General features: G+C 36.1%; 1 pseudogene; it reads right to left on the reverse strand.

The window, feature by feature from the left end:
• Positions 1–20769: 20769 nt before the first annotated feature.
• LOC142642674 (2-hydroxyisoflavanone dehydratase-like) lies at positions 20770–22111 on the reverse strand (annotated as a pseudogene).
• Between the last annotated feature and the right edge of the window lie 1107 nt (positions 22112–23218).

Consider the following 23218-nt stretch of genomic DNA (forward strand, 5'->3'; position numbering starts at 1 on the left):
CCTCCACTAGATCTAGGCTCTTCTCCAGGAGGCCGTTGTTATTTTCTGGGCTAAAAGTACTCGTCCTTAGTGTGGGAAAACTAGACTTTAAAGGAATCACTGCCTCGGCCCCATAAGTCATAAAGAATGGTGTTTCTCCTGTGGATCTACGCGGCATAGTTCGATACGTCCATAGGACATGCGGTAGTTCTTCTACCCATCTGCCCTTCGCATCGTCTAGCCTTTTCTTGAGTCCACCAACTATAACCTTGTTTACGGCCTCGGCTTGCCCGTTTCCCTAAGGATAAGCTGGAGTGGAGTATCTATTTATGATGCCCATGTCACTACAATATTTCCTAAAAGATCTACTGTCAAATTGAACCCCATTGTCTGAAATGAGTGTATGTGGTACCCCAAATCTAGTGACGATGTTTTTCTAGATGAACTTCTTGGAATCGACGTCCCTAATATTTGCCAAGGGCTCAGCCTCTACCCATTTGGTGAAGTAGTCGGTCCCCACAAGCAACCACCTTTTGTTTCCTACAGCCCTCGAAAATGGTCCTACTATGTCCAATCCCTATTGAGCGAAAGGCCACGGACTGGAGAGAGGGTTAAGGGCTCCTCCAGGCTGATGGATGTTAGGAGCAAACCTCTGGCATTGATCACACTTTCTTGCATAATCCTGAGCTTCCCTCTGCATATTGGGCCACCAATATCCTTGAGTCAGGGCCCTATGGGCTAGGGACCTTCCTCCAGTGTGGCTTCCACAAATCCCCTCATGCAGTTCTTCCAAAAGTGCCTCCGTTGACTCGGGGTGCACGCATAACAGATATGGTCCGGAGAACGAACGTTTATACAGCTTCTGATCCTCGGACAACTAGAAACACATTGCCTTTCGACGGATCTTGTCTGCTTCAGACTTGTCGTCGGGTAGAATGTCATTTTTCAGAAAAGATACCATAAGGTCAATCCAACTAGGTCCAGGCCTTATTAAGTGGATCCGAGCTGTAGAAACAGTAGTAAGAGCTGGCTCTAGCAAATCTTCAACAAGGATAGTCCTAGGCAAACTCTGAACCGAGGATGTCGCTAAGGTAGCCAAAGAGTCTGCATGTGTATTTCCACTTCTAGAAACGTGAGATAGGATGAAGGAATCGAAACTAGATTGTAAACATTTGACCTGGGCCAAGTATTCTTGCATTCTTGGGTCCCTAGCCTCCATGGTCCCCGTTACCTGGCCGACCACTAATTGAGAATCCGAGCGCATATGAACTCCCTTTCCGCCCATCTTATACACCATGTTCATGCCGACCAGGACTACTTCGTACTCAGCCTCATTATTGGTAGCCGAGAACGCCAACCTTAGAGATTTTTCAAAGATAATTCCCTCGGGGGATACCAGGACAAGTCCGATACCAGACCCTTTCTGGTTAACGGCCTCATCAACATACACCTCCCAAGTCGGGGTTCCTATGCCCGTGATCACGCCCACTGATTTTTCATCCATGTGTGATTCCTTTACAGCTTCTTCCAATAATGGTTTTGCGAACTCCACCATCAAATCTGCAAGAACCTAGCCCTTTATTGAGGTCCGCGTCATGTATTTGATGTCAAAAGCTCCTAAAATAGTTCCCTATTTAGCCACCTTTCCAGAGTAGTCAGCGCTACGTAAAACTAACTTGAGAGGCAGTTGGGTCAAAACTACAACGGTGTGGGACTGGAAATAATGAGGAAGCCTCCGCGTGACATGAACTATGGCTAAGAGTGCTTTCTCCAAAAGTAAGTAACGCACCTCGGCGTCATTCAGAGTTTTACTAACATAGTAGACCGGTCTTTGCACCCCACCATCGTCCCTTATGAGGACCAGGCTGACTGCATGGACGGCCACTGCCAGATACGTAAACAGGACCTCATCCACTTCAAGCCGAGACATAATGGGTGGCCGGAAAAGATATTCCTTAAGTTTTTGGAAGGCTACAACGCACTCCTCGGACCATTGGAACCCCCTCCACTTATTCAAAATTTGGAAGAAAGGCTTGCATCGATCAGCTGACCGAGAGATGAACCTGCTAAGAGCAGCGATCATTCCAGTCAATTTTTGAACTTCTTTCGAATTCCGAGGTGGCTGTAGGGTTTGAATAGCTCTGACTTGCGCTAGATTCACTTCTATCCCTCTATGAGTAACCATATAACCCAAGAACTTCCCAGAACTCACACCAAATGAACACTTCGAGGCATTAAGACGCAACTTGTACTTTCTAAGTACCTGAAAAGTGTTGTCCAAATCTTTCACGTGTGCATATATCATCCTACTCTTCACTCTCATGTCATCCACGTATATCTCAATGGTCTTTCCAAGCTTTAACTCAAACATTCTAGTCATCATCCTCTGGTAAGTAGCCCCAGCATTCTTCAATCCGAATGGCATCACTTTATAGTGATAATTCCCTGTTGGAGTAATAAAGGCAGTTTTCTCCTGATCTTCTGCCGCCAGTGGAATTTGGTGATAACCCTGGAAGGCATCCAAAAAACTCATCCGAGGATGTCCGACGGTGGCGTCCACTAGTTCGATGCGCGGCATCGGGAACGAGTCCTTTGGGCAGGCTTTGTTTAAATCTGTGAAGTCCACACATACCCGCCATTTTCTATTTTCCTTTTTGACTACAACCATGTGCGCCAACCACTCCGGATAGAAAACTTCCTTGATAGCCCCAGCCCTCTTAAGCTTGAGCACCTCTTCCTTAACGGCTTCGGAATGCTCCTTGGAAAAACGCCGAGGGGGCTGTCTTCTAGGAGGAATAGCGGGATCGACGTTCAAATGATGACAAATAAAGCTTGGGTCCACCCCCGGAGCCTCATAGGGGTCCCAGGCAAAAACATCGACGTTGTTCTTTAGAAACTCCACCAATTCCATCTTCTCTTGGTGTGGCAAACATACCCCAACCTGAAAGAACCTTTTGGGATCATCTGATATCAGAAACTTCTCCAAGTCTTTGCATATGGCTTCCTCTGCTGCCACCACATCGGGCGCATCCAGAGTCATTAATTGCTATGAGTCTTTCACAGCCGAGAGCAAGGATTGTGCTTCGGTCTGATGCAGAACTGCTGCCGCTATGCATTGTCTGGCCACCAGTTGGTTGCCGAGAATCTCTTCAATGTACTCCCCTGAAGGGAACTTAACCTTGACATGCAAGGTGGAGGAAACAGCCCCCAAAGCGTGCAGCCAGAGCCGGGCAAGGATGACTGTGTATGGGGAATATGCATCGACCACAATAAAATCCACCTCGACCGTCTCCGAGCCAAATTGCATAGGCAACCGGATCTGTCCCTTCGATATAACGGCCTTCCCCTCAAAACTTATCAACGGCAAGTCGTAAGGGGTGAGGTCCTCCAACTACAACTTCAGCCCTTTAAATAAGTCAGGGTACATGATATCCGCGCCACTGCCTTGATCAATCATTACCCTTCTTACATCATAATTCCCTATCCTAAGAGTAACTACTAGGGCGTCGTCATGGGGTTGGATAGTCCCAACCTTATCTTCCTCTGAAAATCCCAAGACAGGCACATTCAGCTTCAATCTCTTCGGCTTGGAGCCCCCCTCCTCGGCTTGGGAGTGCGAAACTACCATCACCCTAGTGGGATATGAGCCAGTTCTGCCAGGAGCAGCGAAGATAACGTTGATCGTTCCCAAAGGAGGGCGAGATGAGTTATTCCTCTGATTATTCGAGCCAGACTTACTGCCCTGCCCGCTAGGTTAGTACAGGTGCTGCTTTAACTTTCCTTTGCTGACCAGCTGCTCCAAGTGGTTCTAGAGGGTTCGACAGTTCTCGGTAGTATGACCCACGTCTTGATGGTACTGACAAAAGAGATTCTGATTCCTCTTGGCAGGATCCCCCGCCATCTTACTGGGCCATCTGAAGTAGGGTTCCTTACGGGCTTTCTCCAGTAGCTGGTGCACTGATTCTCGGAATACAGTATTAACAGTCTAAGTTGCCGCCGATCCAGACTACCCGGAATTATCTCTTCTTGGCCTGTTGTTGTGATATCTGTCCGACCTGAAATCCCTTCTCTCCTGTGGGATAACCTTCGCCTTACCCTTCCCCTGCTGTTGGTCTTCCTCAACCCTCTTGTATTCGTCGATACGATCCATGAGGCGACGTACACTCCGTACGGGTTTTTTGGTCAAGGACTTCCTCAAGTCATGATCAGTGGGAAGGCCCACTTTAAAAGTATTGATCGCCACCTCATCAAAATCACCATTTATCTCGTTAAACATCTCCTAATACCTGTCGGAGTATGCTTTCAACGTCTCGCCCTCTTTCATAGCCATAGACAATAATGAGTCCAATGGTTGAGGAACTCTGCTACACGTAATGAACCGTGAAGCGAATGCTCTGGTCAGTTCCCCGAACGAACCTACAGACCCTGATTTAAGACCGTTGAACCACCTTATAGCAACAGGTCCCAATCTAGAAGGGAAGACTTTGCACATCAGGGTCTCATTGTGAGAATGAACAGCCATTCTCTGGTTAAAGTGGCTCACATGTTCCACCGGGTCGGTCTGGCCGTTATAAATGGTGAAAGTGGGCTGGATGAACCTCTTGGGGAGCCTCTCATTCTCAATCTTGCGTGAGAATGGCGATTTGGAGAGTTGGTGCAATGCCCGGCTCATGGCATCGTTCCCTAAGCCCTTAGAAGGGAGCTTCCTGTTCCTATGACCTGGTAGGCCATCCTCTTCGCAAGAGGATGTTTTGCTGGGGGGCGACCATGACCTCGAACTGTAACTACTTCCTCGGGATTCTCCCGGAGAGGTATTGGATGAGGGTGAAGCACGCCTCCGCCTGATGCGACACAGCTTCTTCTTAAGGTGATCAATCTCCCTCTATATGGCTTTAGCACCATCTTCATGGGTGATGCTGTCTCCTCCACTGTGAGTATGACTCGTTCTAGGATACTCGGTGCGAGGGCTACCCTCTCGATCCCTCCGGTGCTCAAGACGCTCGAAAAGATCCTCAGGTTGCGATCCCTGAGATTCTGCATGGTGTGAGCCTAAGCCTGCCATGATGTTCGAGTTCTTCCAATGCTAGATTCCCACAGACGGCGCCAATTGTAAGTGCACAATTGCACCTGGACCCAAAAACACACATGAGCTCAGGCCCAATGAGCCTTAGACAATTAAATTTGTAGAGTGTGGGTTCGCAACCTAGTTTAGTGGTGCTCGAAGCTTGATGAACAGGCTAGAATGTTACAGTACTTACAAACAATGGATAAATAGGGCAAAATGAACCTCCTCGGGCGTAGGCCGAGGACAATTTGTATATTATTTCTCTTTTTCCTTTTAAAGGTTACAATCCTTAGTCTTTCTCTAGTTCTTTTTTCTTTACAAAAAGGCCTCTTCCCTCTCTTCTACCCCCTTCTCTTCTTAAATACTTCCTTTCCTTCTCCTTTTATCCACGTGTCACCCAAAATCTCCTTCCACCACCTTCTTGAAATCTTTAAATACTAGCTAGAAGGCTGAATTCTACTATTCAGGGGTCACTTCCCCATTAATGTGGCCAGGGAGGTAGGTGCAAGGTCTTTAATGTGGAGGCAGCAGCCTTTTTCTGAGATATTTCTCTTACACTACCATGTCTAGAGGGTATTTGGATCCCCTCTTTAACCTACGGTCTTTCCAGAACTCTGCCTTGATCTTTCTAGTGAACTTCCAAGTAATCACAGGTCTGTCCGAGGAGAGACTCTTCCTCAGATGAATCCTCAAGCCCTCGGCTTGTAAGCCAACTCGCAGCCCTAAAAGCCTTTAGTCAAGAACGAACTAGCGCCCATTGATAAAGCCCAAGGCCCAAATACCCACTTAGGTTCTTTCACTCCCCACAATAGATAATATACATTTTCAATTAAGGAAGAAAAAGATGAAATTTTTTAACAACTAGAATAAGCTAAAAAGGATTTATATGATTTACTTGGATTCTATTTGTATCGGTGAGGACGAACCTTGATATAATAGATTTTATATTTGTTGAAAAAAAAAACACATTAAAACAAATGTACCTCAACCGAAAATAAGGGTTGACACATTAAAAAATAATAATAATCATGTGAGTAAAAAAAAAAACTAGTAAAACAAACTACCTATAAGCTAGTCTGCCATTACCTATCAGAAATGAATAAAGTGAAAAAAAATAAAGGCTAAAGAAAAGGGGCATAGCATTATCAAAAAGCAAGTCTACTGACCATTGTTCATAAAAAAAAGGGAGATAAAAAGTGAAAAGATGGTCATGGCAGGAGCAAATAAAATATTAAAAAATTAAAAAGCTGAAAGTGGGTGATGGCATGAATGTGAAAGAAGTTAAAGGCCCGAAAAAAAAAAAGTACTACACTTCCCTTGCAGTTTGGCCATGATTGGATCAGTTAATAGAAAAAAATAGGGGAAAGCAGTTTCCCAGTTCTCTATAAATTAAAGGGGCCTTCAGCGAAAAAAAAAAAAAAAAAAAAAAAAAAGAGCAAGTACACACACAGAGCAAAGACATAGAGGGAAGAAAAAAAGAGAGGCACGGACAGAAAGAGTAACATCAAGCAAATGAGGAATACGTAACATAGGTTTGTATATGGGATTTCATCAGTCCTTTTCTTCTCTAAATCTCTCAAATCTGAATTTTTGCTTAGTAATGCAAATAAGATTGGGTTTTATGAGGAGTTCCTTGTACGTTTTTAGACCCTTTAAAACACAAGTTGTTTAATCTAGTTATTTAGCCAAGTGATTAACTTAGGTAAATTATTCAAATTTAGGTTAACACAAGTAAATCATATCATGCAAAGTAGTGCGGAAAAATAAATAACACACGATATGATAACCTAGGAAAACCAAACTGGTAAAAAACCTGGGGAGGATTTAACCTAGCTATCATCAAGGTAAAACAAATCCACTATGAAAGAATTAAAATTTTACAATAGCGACTTAGACTACTAACATTCTATTGCTACCTCGAGTAGAAAACTTACTACCACGACCACGTGACAGCTCTGAGTCCATGGACAACTTCTTTATCAGATCCACAGCATCCACAAGTATACCACTTGTATTTCTTGAAGTTCTTTATGCAGCAACGGAAACAATCATCAAGCTTTCGACATTAATCTTGATCTTAATAACCCTAAGTATGTAAGGCAAACACCTCTAGATCTCACAAGAGATTCACACACACAGCATAAACAACAACACTTCAAAAAGTGGCTAGGGTTTTTCCTTTTATACTTAAGGCAAAACATACAACCCTATACGTCAAACGGGCTTGGGCTGAGTTGGAAAATTTTGCAAAAAAACAATCTGCACGAGCTTCGATCGATCGAGCCTTGCAGAAATTGAATAGTAATTTTCTGCAATTACTCGATTCCAACTTTACATTAAACATACTTTGAGCAACCTAAATCTAGACTAAACATTTTGATCATGGTTTGCCAACATATACATATTGAAGTTCTAAAACATTTAGACCCTAAAGCCTTAAAAGCTAACATTCCTAACTCCACGCATGAAGCTTTAAAATGAGTTTTTGACTCGTAACTCCTATTTGTATATTACCAAATACAAATTCTCCCAATTTGTGATGTAATATTCTTTTTAAATGGAGTCCTTGACTCTACCCCATCAATGGAGTCTTTGACTCTACCCAATTATTTGGAGTACTTGACTCTACCACTTTAATAGAGTCCTTGACTCTACCCCATCAATGGAGTCCTTAACTTTACCAAATTAATTGGAGTCCTTGACTCTACCTCATTAATGGAGTCATTGACTCTACTAAACTAATGAAGTCTTTGACTCTACCAAATTAATTGGAGTCTTTAACTCTACCCATTAATAGAGTCCTTGACTCTACTAAACTAATGGAGTTTTTGACTCTACCCCATCAATGGAGTACTTGACTATACCAAATTTCAATGGAGTCTTTGACTCTAACAAATTAATAGAGTCCACGACTCTAACAAATTAATAGAGTTCTTGACTCTACCCCATCAATAGAGTTCCTTGACTCTAACAAAATAATCGAGTCGTTGACTCTCTAAAAATAATGGAGTCCTTGACTCTACTAAATTAATGAAGTCCTTGACTCTACCCAATTAATGGAGTCTTTAACTCTACCAAATTAATTGGAATCCTTGACTCTATCCCATTAATGGAGTCCTTGACTCTACTAAACTAATGAATTCTTTGACTCTATCAAATTAATTAGAGTCTTTGACTTTACCCCATTAATGGAGTCCTTGACTCAATCCTATCAATGGAGTCCTTCACTCTACCAAATTTCAATGGAGTCCTTGACTCTAACAAATTAATGGAATCCACGACTCTAGCAAATTAATAGAGTTCTTGATTCTACCCCATCAATGGAGTCCTTGATTATACAAAAATAATGGAGTCCTTGACTCTACTAAATTAATGGAGTCCTTGACTCTACCCCATCAATGGAGTCTTTGACTCCACCACTTTTTTAATGGAATCCTTGACTCCACCATCAAATTAATGGAGGCATTAACTCTACCAAATTAATTGTGACAAATTCTTTGGGATTATTAATTCTTTAATCAAGATAAAAGTTAATAAAATGACCATAAAATTGGGTTGGGGAAATTTTTCAATTCCAAATATATTCACAATGATTAAATTACTTCAAAGCGGTTTTCTTTCCCTTAATTAAATTTGGGAATTTCAATCAAAATGTCATTAAAATTCCTACAAAGAAGCACATGAAAGAAAGGAAAAATTGCTTGGACATTTAACTTCTCAAAGATAGAATCCTCGGTTCAATTTCCATAAAAACATAGTCTATAACTTATCCTTGAGATTAAAATCAATTATCTCACCCAAATTCAAAATTATGTCAATACTTAATTAAACACCAAGTATTGACTTAAAGATCCATCATTTAAAAATTGATCAAAACCATATTTGAGACTTTAAATCTAAGATCTCAAATTAAGAACTACGAAGTGGCTTGATCCCCGCCAAGGGTACGTAGGCAATCTAAACAAATTATTAGGTGCAGCCACAAATAAATAAAAACACATACCCCTCAAACATAAAAATAGATAAACTTATGTACAAAGACGACATAGTTGAAATCAAAGGGTCTTCCCTTGAAACAATGAATTGTAATTAAGCGATATATTATCTTGAATGGGCACTACTCACATCAATAAAACTCATATGCCAAAAGGCCTATGGGTGAAATTATGTTCGACGAATTAGACATAATTTAACAATTCTTGTTATACATAATTTGACAATTTTGTTAAACATAATTTGACAGCACTTGTTAAACGTAATTTGACAACATTTGTTAAAAATAATTTGACAACATTTGTTAAACATAATCAAACAATTATTGTTAAAAAAAAATCGTCAACAATATCCATAAGAGCATTCACATCAACTTATGCATAATTTTTTGTCTATTTTAGCTAATCATTTTTCAAAACACCCACATCTAATTATCTATTTTATACTCTATTTCATTGAAATTTTTTTTTTTTACACAAAATTTTATTATTTCTCCCAAATCTTCTCTCTCTCTCTCTCTCTCTCTCTCTCTCTCTCTCTCTCTCTACCAATCCCTAACCTCCTCAGTCCTCCATCTTCATGGCTTGAGCTTGAGCACGAGCAGGTGGCAATACTAGCTGGTGAAGCCACTGCCTGTTCTTCTTGCAACACCACGTGTTTTGATCCTTGAGCTTAACCAAATCTGGCCACTAGATTGAAAATGTTTTGTTGTTGCTGGCAGAACCGGTGGTATTGGACCCATCCTTTTTGGTTGATTGGTGTAGCAAGAAGAGAGAGAGAGAGAGAGCAGATCGTGGTGGGGAAAAAAAGATACGTTAAAATATTGATTTTCCTGAGCTAGTGCCTCTTAAATTTGGACTAGAACTATAGCAAAATCTCATTTTGCCTCACTAGTTAATTAACTGACGTGGGTATTTTTTGAATTGTATTGGCTAAATTTTAGTATTTATGTTATTTTAAACGAGTTGATGTGAATACCCTAAATAAATATACCAAAACTTATTTTGATTGGATTGTGTTAACAGTTATGTAATTAAAGATGCACATGGTATGCATAAAACAAGAAGTTTGATATTCATATATGATACATATAACTCACGTATAACTCACGCATCAGTCCATGCTCATTCAAATTTATGCTTATCCTCTCGTGTAATCAGATATGCAAATTGCTTACCCTATGTCCTTGCAGCTTGGGACCCTTGTCATATCCAGTCACTCAACCCAACTTTTTGAGGTAGAGATATATCTATTTATTCGAAATATATAACTTACATATATATATATATATATATATATATATATATATATATATATATATATATATTATTAGGTGAATATGTGCTTTGTGTCAATATGACCATAATAAAATGGAGACAAACAATGCAATCTTTCATAATTATAGGAGTTCTTCTATGGAGAACAAGTTCAGGTGTCAACTCATTATAAGTCAAAATAAAATAAAATAAGAATTTACTCAAATTCATCACAATTCAAAACAAGAGTATTGTAAAAGTTTTGTGAGATTTTACCATATCCTTAAACATTCTCTAATTATAGCAGGATCAAGTTCAAACTGGTTTGTCCCTCAAAAAAAAAAGTTCATACTTGTTTCTCCCCATTATTTTAAAAAGTAACTATTTTTTATGTTAAGTTCCCATAAAGAGCCGTAGAGAATTCTATATTATTATGAGATTGTGAAACATTTATTTGATTTAAATAAAGTAAAATCATCACTTAAGATGACTTTGAAACAACTGATAGAACCTTTCAAATCGGAAAAAGGGAAGCAAGCACCAAATAGATGCACCCACCCAAAGCATTAAGCCCAAATGGCTTTTTTCCAGGTTTTTCCATATAAAATTATTGGCACATCATTGGAGGCAACAGATGTGGTTCTCTCCTTCCTATGGTTTAGATATTTACTTAATGAACATGTTTAGCAAAAAAAAAAAAAAAAGATATTTACTTAATTGATGCCCAAAGTTGTAAGGCTGTAATGCACTATAGTTTGATTGGCTTGAACTAACAGTACTGTATAAGCTCATATCTAAAATAATTGAGCAAGTTGAAAAGTCCTCGCTAAGGCGATCAGTGACGATAGATCTTAAACTTGAACTACTCCACTCAATGATAAATGAAAAATGAAGGGGAAAGTGGAATCTCTGGTAGTGAAGCTAGACATGAGCAATGTCTTCTTCTTTTTTCTTTTTCTTTTCCTTTTTCAAGGGGCAAATGGAAACACATGGTAAGAATGACGAAAAAATTGGGAAAATTTGGGGTTTCACCGTAATAGATAACTCTGATAATGACTTGCGTGAGTATCCCTACATATTCAGTTCTTACCAATGGTGATGTTGTTAGGATATTACACAAAGTAATAATAGAAGAACGAGATTTTTTTTTTTTGAGAAACATTTTTTTTTTTTGGGAAACAAGAACAAGATTAACCTAAAAGACAAACAGAAAATAGATAACTTGGAGGCACTATATTATTTTCCTTAGACAATATTTGCCCCCACACTTTTGTTGCTAAAAGGTTATCGCAAATTTGTCTCTAAGATACAATCAAGATGTTGGTTCTACAGTTAGCAATTTTGGAGAATGACCACAGGATTTCTTGCGTTTCTCTTGTGTTTTACCTTGTGAACATAAGCCTCTATTTATACCCATAGAGTTATATTTCATGAAAAGGTACGTATGGAGAGTTAGTTATTTTTCAAATAACATAAGCCTCTATTCATGAAAAGGCACGTATGTTTTATGAAAAAGCACTAATGGAAAGTTAGTTATTTTTTTTCTTCATAAAACGGTTAATAAAAATTGAAACATCTTCAACATTTCTAAATAGTCACCAGAAAATTCTAGAAAATTCCAGAAAATTCAGATTTTCAAATTTTCACTTAGAAAATTCCAGAACTTGAATTTTCACTTTATGAAACCATATTCTCTAAATTCAACCATCGCTATTACAACCTATCTTGTATATACCTATATATACAACAATCCCCTACTAGGTTATAATAATATATGTCTCACTTGATTGATATTCTATCGTGCATAATGGAAAGTGTATTTTAACTTAAACCTCTCTTTAGTGTAATTGCTCAAGAAATCAATAGAGTTAATGGTGGCTTGGTGCTTAAACCAAAACTCTTGTGTTGAAATCGGAGACAACACACACATGAGAACAACCCCAACATATTTAGAAAATCACTGTTGTTAGCACTATTACGGCATTGTGCTCTTCCCAGTTTAGTAAACATGTACAAGAGAAAACCTTTTTACTCTTGCTAGAAGCGGCACCGTTCCAATGTCCACAAAGGTGAAGTTCCTTCTTATGTCCCTGTTACACAGACATTTATAATTTATAAACTTCATTAAGAGTGTAAAACTCATCCTTAATTACATCGTAACAGTCTGCACTAATCCATCCTGAATGAGACATAAAATTAGTGCTCTTACTAACCACGTATCAATAGCTTGTTGTTACCCTTTAAACCTCTTTAAATTAAATCAATTCGAGGTTGGGTTCCCACTATTGGTGATTCTCTTAAAAGAAGGGTTTTAGTTTTATTCCAATGGATGTTATCCTTACCAAGTTTCGAGATACACTTCAGTAAAGGACCTATATCATAAATAAAATTATGTAGGCAATGGACTAGTCTAACCACACTTGACTTGCCTTACATATTCTTGTCTTAGACTTTTAAGTCTAAGTTCACATTGTATACAACTCATGTATACCATATGCATTGTGGTTTCACAATTTCTACACAAGGAATGGCTCACTATAGTCGTGGCCACGACATTTTATCAAAACCTTAGCCATTTTATTTCCTTGCCTGTTACCATTATAATCAATGCTCTCAATTTAATTCTACAGTAGAGTAAGAAATACACCATATTTCTTTAATGCTTACACATAGCATCCCCACATGTAGTGATTATCTAACTAGACATAGATATTATCACTCACATCAATAATATAATTAAACTTGAATATTATATATAATAGATATTCATTACAATTAAGTACTTTCTAGTGATCAACCTCAAGTTTTAGAAACTTTGAAAGTCTACATACTGTGAAGGCAATGTCTAGTTTAGTTCCATACATGATATGCAATATGTACTTAATACACTAGCAAACTTGAGCTGTGCATTCGACTTTCCAGTAATCTCTTTATTTAATATTGGAATCAAAGTGTCTTTGCTTCTTTAAAAGATATTAAAATCTAAGAAGCAAGTTCTCAAGACTAATCTCAACATAATGAGATTACTCAAATCTCAACAAAATGAGATAACATAAATCTCAAAATGAGATTAATATAGTGCACATCTCCACTATATTTCTTTACTTGATTCTCATTCATAAAAGACTTTCATTTAATTAAGTAAGGAAATACAAACCCACAGGTCTTTCAAGCAGACTTCCTTACCAAGATCATTTTTTAAGAAAGTCACTTCACATCTATATGATGCATACTCAAATTATATGTGGAGACACAATCCAATATTTCATTATTGATCCTTGAATGTTAAATTAATAAACTCACTTGTACTCTTTTTATTTCACAAAGAGGTACTTTCAAAACAGGATCACAATATGTGCTTGTTTAAACTCGAGACATCTACCACACATGGTAGAATTTAATCATAATGAATTTAACATCCTTCTATGTTAATTCCCAATACCTTTATCAAGCACATCTTTGATGCACATTAGCATTCTTATGAGTCCATGACTCGTTTAAGGGTTATTCCCCCACACTTTCTTGGATATCATAATTCCAAAATTTGAGTTTCTAAACCATTCCAACATTCACATATATACACACACTATAATTACATATATCAAAATGTAATAATAGAATATAGTGAATTTCTTTAAAATTATATGAATGATTTTAAAGATATCAAACTAATAACACAAATAGTTACTAGTGTATAGATATCAAAAATCTATCTTTTTCCCTTTGTTTCAAACCTTTACTATTAACCTTAGACCAAAAGATTTTATATCTTATTCTAATACCCACTCACAACCAATTGGTTTTAAAACTAGGATCCATTAAGAGCCAATTATTATTAAATAATATCAAGTCTATCTCATCATTAATAGCTTTTACAATAGAAAGCTACATCTTTTTAGAAGCACAAAACTTTCTCAAACTTTAGGATCACTTTTCTCAAAGAATACCATGGTTATTTAATTAGGACTACACTTTTATTACCTTTAACAAGGTAAACAAGAGCTTCACATGAAATAAAAATTTGGATTAAAATCCTTTTTATTTTTTAAGCTTTGACTCCACCTTTCTTCACTTAGTGAACCACATTTAAATCTTTAATATCACTTAATGTGATATTTAACATTAGAGTCAATTACTCGTGTTTAAGTAGGTATTGAGGTATCCTTGAAATCATCTTTGAATTTAAACTCAATAAATTCAATATCCATGGATTTCAATCTTATGTTAGACATTAAGTCAAATAAAATATATGTCCTCGAATTTACTCAAAACCTACATATACACTTTATATAGCTCTTTGACTAATTAGTCCTTTTTAGTCTATCATTTATAAAAGGTTAAACACCCTCACAGTTTAAAATGATAAGCATTTGGTCACATTCCTATTTCATAACACATATGAAATACCTTTGAGATGGAACTCTATTATGCACATAGTATATACTAAGCAAAGCTTCTTTCCATTGATCATATAAGAACTTAGTTGATTGCACTCAAGTTTATGGCATTCACTATATCAAATCGAGTTCTCTCTTTTGACCAAACCATTTTATTAGGGTATGTAAGATACTACACTTTGGTGTATTATGACATGTTCCTCACAAAAATAAATATACATTTAGAAATATTCATCATTTCTAGTTAATATACCATTCAACTCAAATCATCATGCTTATATAAATTATATCATGCTTCGACATAAATTTCAAGAATTTGAAATTTAAAAGTCTCAATCTAGCATGCCACAAATAAAGAATCAACAATATAAATACAACCAAAACATATTGATAAATAACACTCAAATAGTAGCATATCCATTGCCTACTACTATCACATTCTTGGACAAGACCATTCTTAAATAACAAATTGGCTTTTCTTGATATTAGGTACATGAAAATATAGCATTGATCAAGAGAACTTCATGCCAAAACTCAAATTCACTGCAACAATGCATTTTCCATGAACTTTTGCCCTACTGTGGATGTCCACAAGCACCTCTAGTTCTATGGAAGACTCCTCGTAAGTCTTGAATTGTGCCTTGTAGTTGCACACATGCAACATTGCACCTGAATCAAAACACCAATCAGAAAGATTTGTAATTACAGCCATATGAAATATAGTGATCTTTATTATATACATCACTCACAATACCAATAATGTCCTTAATAAAAAGTGCTTCATTGGCATTTCCATCTTCATCCTTTTTATCCTTTAAGAACTTATATTCTCAAATCTAATGGTCTTTCTTTCCACAAAGGAAACATGACATTCTACTTGTCATTGTTGGGATTCTTAGAGTTGTTCTTCTAAAACCATTCACACTCTTATTTACATTCAAGTGTTTATTGTTCTTTCTAGAACTTCCAATTTTAACATTGTTCACATTCACTTTAGAATTGGTGTTAGATACACCTCTAAATGGACTTTCCTCTTCAATTTAGTGATGTGGTCTGAATTGATCTAAAGTGAGATCTTCTGACATGTTCCTTAATGTCTTCACATAGTTTAGAAAATCACTTAGGAAAATATTCATATATTCTATCACTTTAAGAGTTTAAATTCTCATCCTTTAGATCTTCTACTTCACTTTATAACATTTAAACATGTTAAAATTTCATTCTTATATCTCAATTCAAATAAATTCGAAACGCATGCAAAATTCTAACAAAGAAACTCATCAATCAATTTGAAATTCAAATTGTCCATGAACAAGAAATTCGTGCCTTCAATGTTCAAACAATGAACATGGCTTTTAATGCGTTCACAATATGAAAGAATCATCACATGTCTTTCCAACAAAGAAACTTGTTTTTTTAAGCCTTATTCCATTGAATCTTCTTTATGATCGATTCATCATTTGAAGAACTCTTCAAATCCAAGCCAATTGCTCTTTCTACTATGTAAAATTGGTTCCATCAAAGCAATCTAATTTCACCAAACCATCGTTCAACATCTTCAAAGTTGTACCACCATTTACTCCTTGTCTTGTAGTCAAATATTGTCTAAGATTGTTGGGAATATTACACAAAGTAATAATGAAAGAACAAGATTAAAATAAAAGACAAACAGAAAATAGATAACTTGGAGACATTATATCGTTTTTCTTAGACAATATTTGCCCTCCACACTTTTGTTGCTAAATAGATATCGCAAATTTGTCTCTAGGATAGAACCAAGATGTTGGATTCTACAGATAGCAATTCTAGAGAATGACCACAGGATTTCTTGTGTTTCTTTTGTGTTTTATCTTGTGAACATAAGCCTCTATTTATACTCATAGGGTTATGTTTCATAAAAAGGCATGTATGGTGAGTTTTTTTTTTTTTTTTTTTTTTCCATAAAATGGTTAATAAAGATTGAAATCTCTTCAACATTTCTGAATAGTCACCAGAAATTCTGCAGAAAGTTCTAGAAAATTCCAAAAAATTCAGATTTTCAAATTTTTCCTTAGAAAATTTCAGAACTTGAATTTTCACTTTATGAAATCATATTCTCCAAACTCAGCCATCATTATTACACATATCATTGTATATACCTATATATACAACAGAAGTGACTGGGTATATTCATCTATCTAGAAGGTTACACCAAGGAGACACCCTATTTCCATACCTTTTCATTATTTGTGCGGAGGGGCTCTTGGTGCATTGCTCTTTAGGGAATAGGGAGGCCATATATATTTTCCCTGAAAGTAACAGCTAGTAATATCATAAAACATTTCTTTGCTCGTTACTAGTTATTAGGGACTGAAAATCCTTTATTTTTACTCGTTTTTCTATTGAATTTTGCAGAACTTACTGTAATTTTCTGATCACTCAAGTGAGTTTTGATGCATGTAGGTATTGCCAATGGTATGAGTTTTTATTTATTTATTGTTGGTGGCAGGCATAGGTACATTGCTATTTGGAGGATTTGAGTAGTGCGGTATATAGTGTTGTGCAATGTTAGTCATCATTTTTCAGTCTAAGTTTCTCTTAATAAGGTTGGAGGGTTCTCTATTATTATCGACTAATAAAACCATTTACGTGAATAATTAACTTATTTAAACCAAGTCAAATATGACAAAATCAAGCAGGTCATATAAATATAAATAATGTAACTTCATGCAAACACATTAATGCATTTAAAATTAAACAAAATTTTTATTATAAAAATATAAATAATTAGTCAAATTAATTTTTTTTTAAAGCGTGTAACACATGCATTCATGCATACATATAGATACATTTAAAATTAAACACAATTTCTATCATAAAATATAGATAATTAGTCAAATTATTATTTTTAAATAAACGTAATTAGTCACATATTAAAATTCTTACCTAAGTTATTAAACTTAGGATCATTTTTTTAATTCTAATTTTTAGAACGTGTGGTGATTATTGTTATGTGGTGATTTTTATTTTATTTATTTTTGAGAAACATGTGGTGATTTTTATTGAGTATATGTGATTTTTTTTTTTTAAATTTTATAGTTCATTAATATTAGATTCTTAGTATTTGCACTCATTAACTCACTTGACACAAAGATTAAAAACTTAAGTAGACACATGGCACAAAATTGGATTATAATTTCAAATTCTAATTCAATTTTCTCTAAAATTTACCTATTAATATATATATATATATATATATATATATATATATATATATATATTAAATCAGATGCAAGCAAATCAACAATATCAGGATGATCAAGATTGTCATGGTTATTTATGTATGCAATACCAACCATAGACATGTGAGCCATTTTGTTAATAAATTCTTGTTCAGACAAACCATCAATATTCCGTTCATAAAGTTTTTCAGCAGAAACAGAAAATTGAGTTTGAGAAGATCTTTCTTCAAACTGTACATCAGGAGGAGGAGGCTTAGAATCTTCAAAGGAATCAGTTGAAGCAGCAGATTCAAGAATTTGAAATAACTCATTTTGATCATTATTATTAATGTTTAACATGTTCAACTTGTTTTTCAACTTATCAGGCTTTTGGTTACAGTCTTTACTGAAATGGCCAAATTTGCCACAGTTAAAACACTTTCCTTTACCTGATCTCTGTTTATCATGTTTTCGAAAAGCAGATTTGTTTTTAGCATAAAAATCATTGGGTTAAGATTATAAACAGATTTAGTAGAAACTTTAGGAATATTCCATTTTCTAAAATCTGGGTACTCACTTTCTCCAACAGTGAGGTCTTCTTCATTCACAATATCAGGAGGACAACCAGTCCTAGAGCTAACAGAGGAGTCGGATCTCCACATCCTATCAATATCTATCTTAGTTATAACACTCAATTATCATGTTTTTCTCATAGCTGTTGCATTTCGTAACACATACCGGTCATCAACCCTTTTCCTTTCACGCCCTCACGCTCTCCTGGCTTCACGGGCCTTACTGTTAGGATCTGGGACTTTTTACAATGGCGGTGGCGCCAACGACGGCAAGATCAACACAACAATGAAGTATCACAAGGTCAGGCAGACACGGACAGAATATGAAAGACACAACAACACTATCGGCCAAGGAAAGAATGGCTCTGATACCATAAAGGGGGAATGACGATAGCGTAGAAGACGAAAGCACAACAGATAGCAGATATATGGAATAATTCAAAGTAAATGATAATTGAAAGTAAGGCGGTAGAACCAGCCAAACAGTTGTTATATCAAAATAATTCAAAACATTGAAAACAGCAGTGTTTATTGAATATACATCAAAATACTTACAGTAGTAGTAGTAGTAACAAGATTACAGTGATCAACAGGTTGGGTAAACAGTACAAGGCTTGAAAGCTAGTCCTGGTTCCTAGTTACAAGCTTTGTGTAATTAGTGAGATATCTTGATCTAAGGAAGTCCTAGAGAGAGTTCTAAGGGAAATCCTAAAAAAGATTCTGAGTTTAACAATAAGGGACAACTCTCCTTATATAAGTGAATAAAGCAGTAAATAGTACAAAGCAAATAGTGACATTTTACTATTCACATCAGGACCCGTGAGGGGCGTTAGGAGCAATATTCGGAAGGAATCAGATCAGCTTTTGAGACCAAAAGTAGTTTGGCATGTTGTGCCCAAAATATCAGCAAAATAGCAAGTAAATAGCTTTATCTTTTGGAGAAGTCTTCATCTTGGAAAGTCAACCATGGAGGAAAGTTAGTACGTAGTGATGGTGCCAGAATGGTTTGTCTTATAGATAAGAAGAAATCATTATTATCAGGAAAGCATCTTCGGCAAATAGTAACTAGTGAATATTGTAGCATCATCTGGCTAGACCAATAAGAAAGTCTTGAACTAGGATCACTATGATTCTAGGTAGAAGCTGCATCAGACGGGTAACCAGTATAAGGGTCCCCTAGAGAGGGATCCCATGGGGGATCATTATTGCATTCATGTTCATGATAAGTTGTTACCAGAAATTAAAAGATTTGTTGGAAAACCCAATCCCACAACTTTTACAAAAAATTGGTATTCTAAGCCTACTCCTCCTGATGTACAGTTTGAAGAAAGATTATGTTTTTTATGGTTTATTATATTGGACTCATCGTTTTCTACACTAAATTAACTAATTTGGCACAAAAATTTTAAATTTAAATGGCGTAAAATTAAACTCTAGTTGAAATTCTATTTTACACTAAATTGATTCACTTGGCACAAAATTTTAAAATTTAGATTAGATGTGACACATGGCACAAAATTAGACTCTAATTGAACTCCAATTTGAAATTTAATTGGACTTTTTCTCTGGTTTACCTATTATTATATATATGGATTACATGTGAATACTCATTGTATTAACCATATGACAAATTACATAACTTTCTTAAAAACTAGTTTTGATTAAAATTCTATTGCTTTTTCCCTTCAAAATATCGCAATAATGTTGCAATCCCCCAATGTAAAATCCCCCTCCATCTTTTTTTTTTTTTTTAAGATACAAAAATACACCCACATACAAGAGAAAGGAAATGAGGTTCTAACTTCTACCACAAAAGTACACTACAAACTCCATTAAACAAGCCATGATAATTTATAAGGGAGAATGAAGCAAGTTATAATATACATAACACACTTTTTTTTTTCTTCTTCTTTTCTTTCCCTTTTTTAAGTTAATGTTCAACAACCTTTCTATATTTCTGTTTCTTTTTAATTTCCCATTTCCCTTCCAACAACCATAAATTAATGATATTGCAATTTTTTAATGAAAAGACCTCTTTGTTCTCTTCTTAAATGACAAAGAAAGGTTGTTGAAATCCCCCAAACGACAAACACCTGTTATCTTCTTCTTACCTTGTTCTTCTAAAGTTTATATATATATTTAGTTTAAGAATTAAGACCTTTTTAGATCACCCAGTGAAGGCATGTGTTGGAGGGTTGAATTGAAGTAAAAGAAAAAGTTGTTGGTTTTCCATTGTAATTTTAAGCTGTCACATTTAATGAACAAAATATGGAAGCTTCAGTAGCAACAAAATATTTGTGTACTAGATTAACGAATCTTCTAAAATGTATTCAGGCCACTATAGCAGAAGATAGCATGCAACAATATATACTTGTGAGTTTTTGCTACAAAATCACTAATCATGACTTGCTATACTTTCACAATGAAACACCGAACCACTAATAAGTAATAACCCAATTACAAAATGGAAATTCCTAATATCCCATACACACAACAAATCCAAAGTACATAATTCCCACATGGAAAAGTACTAAATCACTCTTGCTGGTTGATAAAGGAAGCAAACTTGTTGACCAAATCAACAGCCTTCTCACAATCTGGCTTAATCAAATGGAAAACATGATCCTCTCCTTCATGCTCCACAACCTCCACAGTTCCAATCCACCCACTCTTCTTTAACTCCTTATAGTAACACTCACCCACACCTCTTAAATGGTCCTCAGCAAAAATTATCAAAACCCTCTCACACCCAAGCTTGGCCAAATCCTCCTGTGGAGGCTTCAGCCTAGGATCCTCCAACCCACCATTTGTTGGACACATGTACAACCACATTTGATCATCCTCCATTCCACCAAAAAATGGATGTACCAAAATCAACCCAACAACCTTAATACCCGGTAACCCAATTGACCCGACCCGAACTGCCAAAGTATGAGAAACATTCCCTCCACCACTGTCCCCACCAATGAAGACCCGGTTAAAATCTGCGTACTCGTTCAACCATGACTCTGTCCCATTTCCATTAACATGAGATGCAACCCATTGGAGCCCCGCCCATGAGTCCTCGTAACAAGCGGGTATGGGTCGCTCCGGAAAAAGCCCATATTCAATTGAGACTGCTATGGCATTGGCTTTAGAAGCCAGTGAGATGAGGTGGTTATGGTAAAGTGGAGAGAAGGCAGACTCGAAGCAAAAGCCACCACCATGGATGTAGAAGAGTAAAGGGAGTTTCTGGGTCGGGTCAAGGATCTTGGGTAAGAAAATTCGGGCTGAGATGGAGGGTTCAGTTGAAATAACTATACGTCTTTGGATTGGACCCCAGTGATTGGATCATCGGAAGGTGGGATCTTTTGGTTTTGAGTCCATTCAAATTTTTCAACCCGGCCATCTTTGTAGACCCGGAAGAAGCGGAATTCATGGGCTATTTCATTGTTGGTCGACTCCATTTGAAAAGGCAAAAGAAGAAGATGATGATGAAGAAGAAGAGTGCAGAAACTTAAAAGTGAGAGTTTGGTAAGAAAAGTAGTAGTCAAGTAATGAATAAATAGGCGTGGCTAACAATAAATTCCATTATTGTATTCTGAGCTGTGAGTTGTTAGGAAAAGTGGTCTTAACTCTTATGCATAGCTACAGTGGTTCTTTTTTCTGTATATTACATGAAAAGCATGTCTTTTTGTTTTTGCTTTTGCTCTTTCTTTTTTGTGGGGGCGAAGTACATGAGAATTGAGAAGCATGAATTTGTAGGATTCATGTGATGTCATGCGTTACAAATCCTAGCTGTGACGTCCACAAGCGAATCGATCATGGCATCAAAGACCAGCAAGGTGAAAGAATCTAGTGCATGATCATGAGTAATTCTTGTGCCATATTAAGGTGGCATAACATTGGCCACAACTCGCCAATGTGGCGAGTTGTGGTTGGTAGAGAGATGTCCTCCATATGAACTCATCACACCTCTCCACCAACCACAACTTGTCACATGGATAAGTTGTGGCGAATGTTGTGCCACTTTAAGTGGTATAAGAATTTTTCTCATAATCATTGATGGCCAACTTCTACACAATTTGTTGAGAATAATGTACGTTCACAACAAGTTTCACAAACATTTTTTTATAGATTTTTATTGGTTTTGTGCGTCCACTTCACTTGTAGAAAATCTATCGTGTCTTTGTCTCTCTCTTATGGATAGGTCCAACGAGTGTGGGTAGATATATATATATATATGTATATATATGAAGAGGTGTTTGGAAAGTGATGAAATTTACCGTTTATTATCGTTTTTATTTTATTTTATTTATTATTTATGAGTTTTATTGTATTTTTTGTATTATTTATGACTCTTATTAAACTCTTTAGCTAGCTTTTAGCTCTTTTTACAGTACTTTCGGTAAAAAGTTTTCAATCTCAAATAAATAAGCTGTTATCAAACGGATCCATAATATCACCTCCACTTAAAGCACTTGCATCATAGCAGTCACATGACTTGATGTATAAATTGTATAAGAGGTATGTTTTTGCACATCTAACATTAAAAATCATTTGTATCAATCTATGTAAACTTGTATAGATTTAGATTGTCACATTACAATTTACATGCAAATCTATTTTTTAATATTGCTTTAAAAAAATCATATAGGTAAAAATATTATTTTAATAAAATGTAGTGTATAATAGATGTTGTGATATAAATGTTTTTATAAAATGGTTATACAAAATAGAAAAATAAGTTGTTATATTAAAATAGACAAAAATTTTA

Source organism: Castanea sativa, chromosome 7, assembly GCF_040712315.1.
Source record: "Castanea sativa cultivar Marrone di Chiusa Pesio chromosome 7, ASM4071231v1".
Lineage (NCBI taxonomy): Eukaryota > Viridiplantae > Streptophyta > Magnoliopsida > Fagales > Fagaceae > Castanea > Castanea sativa.